This window comes from Pinus tabuliformis, chromosome 3_2 (genome assembly GCF_031772625.1).
Source record: "Pinus tabuliformis cultivar Carrire ecotype Pingquan chromosome 3_2, CPIR1, whole genome shotgun sequence".
NCBI lineage: Eukaryota > Viridiplantae > Streptophyta > Pinopsida > Pinales > Pinaceae > Pinus > Pinus tabuliformis.
In genome coordinates, this window is record NC_142302.1 from 805,871,947 (window position 1) to 805,883,964 (window position 12,018).

The following is a 12,018-nucleotide window of genomic DNA, read 5'->3' on the forward strand; positions in this document are numbered from 1 at the left end:
CGCAGCCAGCTAGTGGAGCACTTGAAATGATCCTGTTTTGACTAGTTTTGAGCGGTTTCTGGTGGAGAACTTCTGGGGGAAGCTGTAATTTGTTGACCCTGTTTCTTTAGGAGCTGGAACAACATCTTTAGGGACTTAGGATCCCTTGGTTTATGGACATTTCATACTTATAGCTGTAAGGCACAAAAATGTCTATAATAGTTTCCCCCTAAAGTATGAGGCCGTTTATCGGGTGAAATGCTTTATTAGGAGGATCCGACGTTCTTCTAATGCTGGAGAGGAGACCTGTAATGAGATACAATACAATACATTATTTTCATACTGTTTTCATGATCTAGCTGAGGCGGGCATTCCCATGCTCAACTTTATAAATTCACTTTCATGTACATAGGACAGACAATCGTCCGATGGTAGACTGATGATTCTGATGAAGTCATCATCCTTTTGGTAGGATGATTATCTGTGCTGCAATGCTGTACATTTCAATGTCTTTATTTTTCCTGAATATATATCGCAGCCCGGATGGATGAAACTAGATCCGGGGTCTTCAATCTCGTCCGATCTTCACTCTAAGTACAAGTCGATCCATGTGAGAAATGTTTTGAAGTCGAACATGGAAAGACATCGCTTGATTACCAGTCAATGATGTAAACTGTTAACAAGCACGAGAGGAATCACCGATAATGATAATGACCCTCAAGGTACTGCAGTACAATTCACGTGGTGTGAATAAAGGACTTGGTGTCGAACACCACGCAAAATCTTTCGGTTGAAGGTCATTGATGTATACCTGTCGCCAGAAGTGAGAAACTTGCCATTGAGGCATGCAAGCTTCAAAGTACTGGAGGGGTGTTCCTAGATCAACTTCTTGGATAATGAGCTGATGTCGACAAGAAGCGATCCGTCAAAGGAGGGCCTTAATGAATCCCACATCAATGACACGGAACGGAGCAAATGATTTTGATGGAGGTGAAAACGATTTGGTGACATACGGTTCAGGGTGGCGGTCATGAAAGAATGAAGCATAATGTATGGTAGTGGATGGGACACGGGTGACTTCTCTGGATGACTTCTCTTGAACATGTCGGCGACACTTATGTGATGGATCGGTAGCATTTACCCCAAATGTGGATGGTATGGCGTGACCATGGTGATGTGACCGGTGAATGAAACAACCCAACCCGACTCTGGCACGGAGTGGAAGTGTCATGTTCAAGAGTGACTTGCTACCAATAAAGTTCCTTGAGTTTTCTTCGCAATTTTTCCCCAGTCATTTCTGACCAGTACCTCTTTATTTTTGTCAAGCTTGAGGAGGATAACATATGCTTGTTCTATAATTTGCCCTTCAGGCAAACCCATCGCTATGTTTTAACGAGCCTAGCGATAGTGAAACTCGTTCTCGTCTAAAGACAAGTTTGTCGCTATTAATCTTTTTAACGAGCCTAACGACAAGGATAACTTGGTCCTTTTCCTTTTTAGCGAGTCTGAAAAGGTACGTAAAGATAACTTCGGAATTCCTTTTTCGTCATCTAATCCCTTAAGTCTGAAAAAGTATAAAATGATACAGAAGGGATGAATTTTCCATAGTTTTAACGAGCCGAACAAAACAAGCGCTCGATCTTTTTGTGCAATAATCCCTCAAGTCCAAAAAGATTAAAATCTAGAGGAGGGATAGTGTTTTTGGGAAAAGTGTCTATTTAGAATGACCCTATCCCACAGGGTTGTGAGAGAGACCTCAGAAACAAACAAGGAAAACTACTCTTGTATTCTTCTTTATGAACTATAAACGAAGATGATTAAGATGAACCGACCTGTGTCTTGCGCTAGTTGTTCGATCCAATCTATCCTCTCTTTGCCGGCTTCCACCGATCTGCTTCCTCACTTGCCCAGCGTCACCAAGTTCCTGCAAGTTCACAGAAGAGAGAAACTACACAAAGACATAGATTTATGTTCATAAAAAGCTTAGGATCATATTTAAGCTAAACATACAAATATAACACACATCAGATATACAAGCATGTAGGAGAAACTCAAGTAGTTTTATTGATAAAACAAGAAGATCCAGGAGAAGTTACAACCGATGAGTCCTGATCCAGCATCAGCCTCCCAGCATAGAATCCCTTCTTCACCTCCAACAAAGCATAAATCACCCAATACTCTGATGTCAATCACAAAACCAACAGCAATTCTCTGCAATGTACAAAATTCCAGCCTCTGGATCTCTTGGTGAGGGATCCATATATAGATGTATGAAAAGAGGATGAGTCATCCCATGAGTTGATTAGTGGCTTCTCTCTGTCAGTTCTCGCTTCCACTTGGAGACTGAGAACCTCTTACTCATCACTGGTCGAATTTAGTGAGGCAAGTGTCATTGGAGAAGATTCTGGAAGCTTCCATTGTCTCTCCACCTCGTTGAATGACTCTGCCACTTGTCATTTCCTGCTCAACGCACCCTGGTAGTGCATTCAAGTGCGTTGTAATGCACCTAGCCAGTGTATTTGGGTGCTTTGCAACACAGGCAGCTAGTGGAGCACTTGAAATGATCTTGTTTTGACTAGTTTTGAGCAGTTTCTGGTGGAGAACTTCTGGGAGAAGCTGTAATTTGTTGACCTTGTTTCTTTAGGAGCTGGAACAACATATTTAGGGACTTAGGATCCCTTGGTTTATGGAAATTTCATGCTTATAGCTGTAAGGCACAAAAATGTCTATAATAGTTGCCCCCTAAAGTATGAGGTCGTTTATCGGGTGAAATGCTTTATTAGGAGGATCCGAAGTTCTTCTAATGCTGGAGAGGAGACCTGTAATGAGATACAATACAATACATTATTTTCATATTGTTTTCATGATCTAGCTGAGGTGGGCATTCCCATTCTCAGCTTTATAAATTCATTTTGATGTACATAGGACAGACAATCGTCTGATGGTAGACTGATGAAGTCATCATCCTTTTGGTAGGATGATTATCTGTGCTGCAATGCTGTACATTTCAATGTCTTTATTTTTCCTGAATATATATCACAGCCCGGATGGATGAAACTAGATCCGGGGTCTTCAATCTCGTCCGATCTTCACTCTAAGTACAAGTCGATCCATGTGAGAAATGTTTTGAAGTCGAACATGGAAAGACATCGCTTGATTACCAGTCAATGATGTAAACTGTTAACAAGCGCGAGAGGAATCACCGATAATGATAATGACCCTCAAGGTACTGCAGTACAATTCACGTGGTGTGAATAAAGGACTTGGTGTCGAACACCACGCAAAATCTTTCGGTCGAAGGTCATTGATGTATACCTATCGCCGGAAGTGAGAAACTTGCCATTGAGGCATGCAAGCTTCAAAGCACTGGAGGGGTGTTCCTAGATCAACTTTTTGGATAATGAGCTGATGTCGACAAGAAGCGATCCGTCAAAGGAGGGCCTTAATGAATCCCACATCAATGACACGGAATGGAGCAAATGATTTTTATGGAGGTGAAAACGATCTGGTGACATACGGTTCAGGGTGGCGGTCATGAAAGAATGAAGCATAATGTATGGTAGTGGATGGGACACGGGTGACTTCTCTGGATGACTTCTCTTGAACATGTCGGCGACACTTATGTGATGGATCGGTATCATTTACCCCAAATGTGGATGGTATGGCGTGACCATGGTGATGTGACCGGTGAATGAAACAACCCAACCCGACTCTGGCACGGAGTGGAAGTGTCATGTTCAAGAGCGACTTGCTACCAATAAAGTTTCCTTGAGTTTTCTTCCCAATTTTTCCCCAGTCAATTCTGACCAGTACCTCTTTATTTTTGTCAAGCTTGAGGAGGATAACATATGCTTGTTCTATAATTTGCCATTCGGGCAAACCCATCGCTATGTTTTAACGAGCCTAGCGATAGTGAAACTCGTTCTCGTCTAAAGACAAGTTTGTCGATATTAATCTTTTAACGAGCCTAATGACAAAGATAACTCGGTCCTTTTCCTTTTTAGGGAGTCTGAAAAGGTACGTAAAGATAACTCCGGAATTCCTTTTTCGTCATCTAATCCCTTAAGTCCGAAAAAGTATAAAATAATACAGAAGGGATGAATTTTCGATAGTTTTAACGAGCCGAACAAAAAAAGCGCTCGATATTTTTGTGCAATAATCCCTCAGGTCCAAAAAGATTAAAATCTAGAGGAGGGATAGCACTTCCTGTCGCTTTAACGAGCTGGAAGGCCAAAACTCGGCAATCTTTTCATATTTTACGAGTCAGATGAAAAGAGCTTAAAGAAGACTCGTCTTTTGAGGAACGAGTGATAAGATGGGTAGCAGCTGATTCCAGGTAAGGTTTGGAATTCTCCAATCACGGCAGTGTCACAAGGATGGCTAGTGAAATCACTCTTCGCAGTTGTTCCTCAAAATGGGTAAACAATCAAATGGAGCTGAACGATCGGCCAATGAAAAGTGGAGGTGACGGTGCAAACACGACCAAGGCTTTAATGGCTGAAAATGCTTCATTCACGGTGGTTATTTACCGGAGGATATTTCATTTTTTAACGAGCTTAAACACGGGTGGAAACATTTGCTCGATCTTATGTTTATTTTTTAACGAGCTTGAACTATGCGCTAAAACTGCTCGATTAATCCAGTCATATGATAAGAATGTCTCACCGAAGATGCCATTTTTTATGGAGCTTGCACCTTACAAAGCTTTGCCCCGCATCCTTTCTTTATGCAAGTTTGGTGACGACTACTCCTACGAGTTTAAAGGGTTAGAGGTCCTAAAAATTTAAAAAATAAATAGCCGCTCCTTGCTTGCATGCCAAAAGGTTTGCATGCCCCCAAGTATAAAACAGAGTTTCAAAGTTACCCCTACTTTAGTCCGATAAAACATTTGTTTTAGCGAGAGAGGCCTACCTCTTACAGGTCACCCAAAGATTGTTCTATTTACACAGTAAACAAAACACTTCTTCGATGATGTCTACCGAGATAAACAAAGGTGATTGACTCAGTTCTGTCAACTCACATAACTTTGACAAGAGAATCTTATTCTAGAATAACCCCTCTTCCAATCACGGACGGGGTACAGACTAGTCATATTCTCCCGCAGAAACCTACTCGATACCCGGAGTTTTCCTGCCGAAGCAGATCAGGACGCATGCCCCCTGGGTTTCAGTCATATCCTTCCGGATTACTCGTGCTCATCGGGAGGACGGACTGGGACTTGAGACATTTCTTGCGTGAAGAGACCATTTAGGGACGGTATATGACTATTTGCGATGCGTGATCCGGGAAATGAAAGCTGGTCCACGAGCTTGACCACTCTTCCTTCGTGCGGAAAACACATTACTCTAAAGAGTGAGGAGACGATGGCTCCCATGCAATAAATATAGTCCCATCCAAGGAGTAGGTTATAATCCAAGGGTCCTTGAATGACCATTACATTCATTTGAACTGTCTTCCCTCTCAATGTTATGGGTACATTGGGAAGGATCCCTAAAGGTCGACTGGTTCCTTTATCAAAGCCTGTCAGATTTCTCATTTTAGGCAACAGCGATGGCGAACCAAGCGCTTTCCAAGAAATAGAGGAAAGGATACTCACAGACGCCCCCTCATCTATGATGGTGCCAGCCATGACCATTCTATATATTTGAACGATAATTCGGAATGGTATGCTTGCTGGCAAACGGGGTCTGCCTAGTTGGTTCCAGTCGAAGGATACAACTAGGTTGCTTGGAGGTGGGACCGTGTAGACGGCCAGGTATGGCTCTGACGAACTTCCTTCCTGCGATAAAGGAATGGGTGGATTGCCCCCGTGTTTGTCAGAGTCTATGTTGATGAAGAGAATTTGGACGGTGTCATCCTTATTCTCTTCAGTGACTGTATCATTCGAAGATAAAACCTCTGAAGGCAAGACCGGGTCAACTGCCGCCTCGACCTTTTGACTTTCGTCTTGTATGGATTCAGTTGGTTTATCCTCAATGATAGATGCTTCAGCTGACCACTTGAGCGGGCCAGCTCGGTTCTCAACTAGTGATGGACTTGGCAAGAGTTTTTTGTATCCAGGAGGAAGTCGTAACGGTGAAACCGAATGATCATCTAAAACTCTTTTAGCCTCGTCTAAGAAGGGACAACGGTGGAGGGCATGGTCGCCTTCGCACAGCCTACAGGGAAATCTGGCTTTCCCTTTTTGTCCTGGGGCTTCACTTTCACTAGTTGACGGTGTGTTTTCAACATGGTCTCCAGAGGTTGATGACACCGGATTGTGCAAACGAGGAGACCAGTCCCTTAGTATCCAGGGGATACAAGGACAATCTCTGTGAAAGTGGTCTCCTATACAAATGACACATGGTGATTTAGGCCTGGTCAGTGCTGTGTGTGGATTCTCATTAAACGACACTTGTTTTCCCTTATTTGCCTTTGGCTCCTTCTTCCTTTTCTCTTTCTTCTTCTTTTCCTTCTTCTCCTTAGGAACTTGGTTTTTAGCTTTACCAGTCCCGTCAGACGAAGAGGAAGGAAGAGAGGAAGAATTAGAGGAAGTAGAAGGTGGGTGGGAAACTCTGGACTCGTCTAATTGCTGATTCGACTGTTCAGGAATAGTGGTGTTCTGAACGACATTGGTTGAGAAGAGCCAAACTGGCAAGCCAATTGTCAGCCCTGGAAGCGACAATGTGGCCATATGGGGCGCACCAACATCTCCCCAAGAGGAGAAGGGACTAGGATTTCCACCAAGGGGAATTCCTTGGTTGGTAGGCTCCATTTTCTCAACCTAAAGATCAACACAGGAAAAAGGGTATGAATGTTCCGTTTAAAATAAATTTTAACACGCTTTGACACAACTTTTCTTTTTCAGTTTTAAAGAGTCGAGAAAAAACAAAAGATGACTTTAGTCTCCTTCGATTTTTAATGAGCCTGAAGTGACAAGTGCTCAGATGGACCTTTTCCGTTAAGGAGTTTGAAAAGGAACGAAAGGGACTGCTCTGGAGGTCTAGGTAGAGGGAGTGCCAAACTAATCGCAAAACCGTAGAATACTTTTTAGCGTACGGGCAGTCAATCTTCCCGAATGCTGTGTTCAGTGCATTGCGATCAGTAGGGCGGCCGACACGGCTTCCTATGGATAAAGGTTTTATGCCTATAGGGGTCTCCCAATATATACTCGACGGTACGTGGGAGCACAAGTCCGTACTGGCACTTATCGTCTCAAAGTGGAGGAATCACCCAACCAACAGTGAGGACAACAGTTACCAGGCTTTACGACGCCGGAATACGTCTCTAGCCTAGACCTCTAGATGTTGTGCGTTAAGTTACAAAGCGTTGTTAAGTTCATTGAATTTATTTTAGGTTGATCTTTCTTATGAAGTTTGCCTTTTGGGTTCACCACGAGATGTAGATGTAATTCTTAAATGCAGTCTAAAGATGATAAGCAAGCTTTTTATCTCTTTTCAGCAATGAAAATCCTAGCTACAAGGGGAAAAGAAAGACACAATCTTTTCTCAAAGAGTAAAGAGCACACTGTAAATGCACTTTTCCTAAATCAAGCCATACAAACTGTCAATATGCAAATGCACTTGTGCATGTATTTGTTTTTCACTTTCTTAATATTGATGCCTAAAAAGAAAGTTGTTGTACAAATTTGAATTCGATTTCAAGTGAAATACACAAACAAGCTTCTTTTCGAAATCAAAAAGGTAGAGACGATTACGACACTTTATGATTTTGAAGTAAACACTTGTTTCGACACTAGAAATTCACAAATTCAAGCCAAAGGCAAAAGTAAAAGCGTAATCAACTGTCAACAGCAAATACTTTCTCCTAAGATCAAAACGACACTTACCACAGATCTAGATCTAAGGGCGACAGCATGACCAGTTTACTTTTGCAATGGGAAACTGTAAATGACGTAACAAATACAAAAAAACAAATACAGTTTCTTTTATACAACTGAGGCGGAATTAAGGCAAAGAAAAGGGGCTTTTAGACAGACAAACACACTAATCACAGGCTGCAAAAATCAGAGGCAAAACTGGAAAAAGTGAGCAAAGAACCTCAACTAGGCAGGGCTAGTCTGATCAACGCACCTGCTACACAGAGAAACTGGATTGCAACGCAGGTAGCCCTCTCGGGAACTGCACTGAAATGCAGAGTCTCTTCACAGAGCCTGCGTTGAAGCAGAAACAAGAATTTTCTCTGGGTTCTGGGTCACGGTTTGCAGTTTAATCTATGGTTTTTGGCCGGATAAAAGCAATCAAATGTGCACAATCAGAGGGTTGATTTATAAGAGGTTTGAGAGCTATAAAAAAGGGTTGTCAGATCATTTGTGAGTCAAGTGTTCAGATCATAAACAGGCCCAGGGAATGGACTAGAGTAGCAGATGTCTACTTTGCATTTGTAAATGGCAAATGCAGTTCGATTCGCTACTCCTAAGTTTATGAGATGAATAACAATAGAAACACAAATAAACTAACTAGACACGATCCCCAACGGAGTCGCCATTTTGTTTTCGGGAAAAGTGTCTATTCAAAACGACCCTATCCCACAGGGTTGTGAGAGAGACCTCAGAAACAAACAAGGAAAACTACTCTTGTATTCTTCTTTATGAACTATAAACGAAGATGATTAAGATGAACCAACCTGTGTCTTGCGCTAGTTGTTCGATCCAATCTATCCTCTCTTTGCCGGCTTCCACCGATCTGCTTCCTCACTTGCCCAGCGTCACCAAGTTCCTGCAAGTTCACAGAAGAGAGAAACTACACAAAGACATAGATTTATGTTCATAAAAAGCTTAGGATCAGATTTAAGCTAAACATACAAATATAACACACATCAGATATACAAGCATGTAGGAGAAACTCAAGTAGTTTTATTGATAAAACAAGAAGATCCAGGAGGAGTTACAACCGATGAGTCCTGATCCAGCATCAGCCTCCCAGCATAGAATCCCTTCTTCACCTCCAACAAAGCATAAATCACCCAATACTCTGATGTCAATCACAAAACCAATAGCAATTCTCTGCAATGTACAAAATTCCAGCCTCTGGATCTCTTGGTGAGGGATCCATATATAGATGTATGCAAAGAGGATGAGTCATCCCATGAGTTGATTAGTGGCTTCTCTCTGTCAGTTCTTGCTTCCACTTGGAGACTGAGAGCCTCTTACTCATCACTGGTCGAATTTAGTGAGGCAAGTGTCATTGGAGAAGATTCTGGAAGCTTCCATTGTCTCTCCACCTCGTTGAATGACTCTGCCACTTGTCATTTCCTGCTCAACGCACCCAGGTAGTGCATTCAAGTGCGTTGCAATGCACCTAGCCAGTGTATTTGGGTGCTTTGCAACGCAGGCAGCTAGTGGAGCACTTGAAATGATCTTGTTTTGACTAGTTTTGAGCAGTTTCTGGTGGAGAACTTCTGGGAGAAGCTGTAATTTGTTGACCTTGTTTCTTTAGGAGCTGGAACAACATCTTTAGGGACTTAGGATCCCTTAGTTTATGGACATTTCATGCTTATAGCTGTAAGGCAAAAAATGTCTATAACAGATAGCACTTCCGGTCGCTTTAACGAGCTGGAAGGCCAAAACTCGGCAATCTTTTCATATTTTATGAGTCAGATGAAAAGAGCTTAAAGAAGACTCGTCTTTTGAGGAACGAGTGATAAAAAGGGTAGCAGCTGATTCCAGGTAAGGTTTGGAATGCTCCAATCACGGCAGTGTCACAAGAATGGCTAGTGAAATCACTCTTCGCAGCTGTTCCTCAAAATGGGTAAACAATCAAATGGAGATGAATGATCGGCCAAATGAAGAGTGGAGGTGACGGTGCAAACACGACCAAGGCTTTAATGGCTGAAAATGCTTCATTCATGATGGTTATTTACCGGAGGATAGTTCATTTTTTAACGAGCTTAAACGCGGGTGGAAACACTTGCTCGATATTATGTTTATTTTTTAATGAGCTTGAACTATGCGCTAAAACTGCTCGATTAATCCAGTCATATGATAAGAATGTCTCACCGAAGATGCCATTTTTTATGGAGCTTGCACCTTACAAAGCTTTGCCCCGCATCCTTTCTTTATGCAAGTTAGGTGATGACTAATCCTACGAGTTTGAAGGGTTAGCCTACGGGTTTAAAGGGAGGACCTAAAAATTTAAAAAAATAAATAGCCGCCCCTTGCTTGCATGCCAAAAGGTTTGCATGCCCCCAGGTATAAAACATAGTTTCAAAGTTACCCCTCAATTTGCAGACAAAACATTTGTTCTATCAGGAGAGGCCTACCTCTTACAGGCTACACGAAGATTGCTCTATTCGCGGTGCAAACAAAACACTTCTTTGGCGATGTCTACCGAGATAAACAAAGGTGAGTGACTCCGTCTGTCAACTCACATAACTTTGACAAAAGAATCTTATTCTAGAACAACCCCTCTTCCAATCACAGACGGGGTACGGACTAGTCATATTCTCCCGTGGAAACCTACTCTATACCCGAAGTTTTCCTGCCGAAGCAGACCAGGACGCATGCCCCCTGGGTTTCAGTCATATCCCTCCGAATTACTCGCGCTCATCGGGAGGACGGACTGCGACTTGAGACATTACTTGTGTGAAGAGACCATTTAGGGACGGTATATGACTATTTGCTATGCGTGATCCGGGAAATGAAAGTTGGTCCACGAGCTTGACCACTCTTCCTTCGCGCGGAAAACACATTACTCTAAAGAGTGAGGAGACGATGGCTCCCATGCAATAAATATAGTCTCGTCCAAGGAGTAGGTTATAATCCAAGGGTCCTTGAACGACCATGATGTTCAGGCGAACTGTCTTCCCTCTCAATGTTATGGGCACATCGGGAAGGATCCCTAAAGGTCGACTGGTTCCTTTATCAAAGCCTGTCAGATTTCTCATTTCAGGCAATAGCGATGGCGAACCAAGCACTTTCCAAGCAATAGAGGAAAGGATACTCATAGATGCCCCCTCATCTATGATGGTGCCAACTATGACCATTCTATATATTTGAACGATAATTCGGAATGGTATGCTTTCTGGCAAACGGGGTCTGCCTAGTTGATTCCAGTCGAAGGATACAACTAGGTTGCTTGGAGGTGGGACCGAGTAAACGGCCAGGTATGGCTTTGACGAACTTCCTTCCTGCGGTAAAGGAATGGGTGGATTTCCCCCATGTTCATCGGAGTCTGTGTTGATGAAGAGAATTTGGATGGTGTCATCCTTATCCTCTTCAGTGACTGTATCATTCGAAGATAAAACCTCTGAAGGCAAGACCGGGTCAACTGCCGCCTCGACCTTTTGACTTTCGTCTGGTATGGATTCAGTTGGTTTATCTTCAATGATAGACACTTCAGCCGACCACTTGAGCGGGCTAGCTGGGTTCTCAACTAGTGACGGACTTGGCAAGAGTTTTTTGTATCCAGGAGGAAGTCGTAACGGTGAAACCGGATGATCATCCAAAACTCTTTTAGCCTCATCTAAGAAGGGACAACGGTGGAGGGCATGGTCGCCATCGCACAGCCTACAGGGAAATCTAGCTTTCCCTTTTTGTCCTGGGGCTTCACTTTCACTAGTTGACGGTGTACTTTCAACATGGTCTCCAGAGGTTGATGACACCGGATTGTGCAAACGAGGAGACCAGTCCCTTAGTATCCGGGGGATGCAAGGACAATCTCTGTGAAAGTGGTCTCCTCTACAAATGACACATGGTGATTTAGGCCTGGTCGGTGCTGTGTGTGGATTTTCATTAGACGACACTCGTTTTCCCTTATTCGCCTTTGGCTCCTTCTTCTTTTTCTCTTTCTTCTTCTTTTCCTTCTTCTCCTTAGGAACTTGGTTTTTAGCTTTACCAGTCCCGTCAAGCGAAGAGGAAGGAAGAGAGGAAGAATTAGAGGAAGTAGAAGGTTGGTGGGTAACTCTGGACTCGTCTAACTGCTGATTCGACTGTTCAGGAATAGTGGTGTTCTGAACGACATTGGTTGAGAAGAGCCAAACTGGCAAGCCAATTGTCAGTCCTGGAAGCGACAATGTGGCCATATGGGGCGCACCAACATC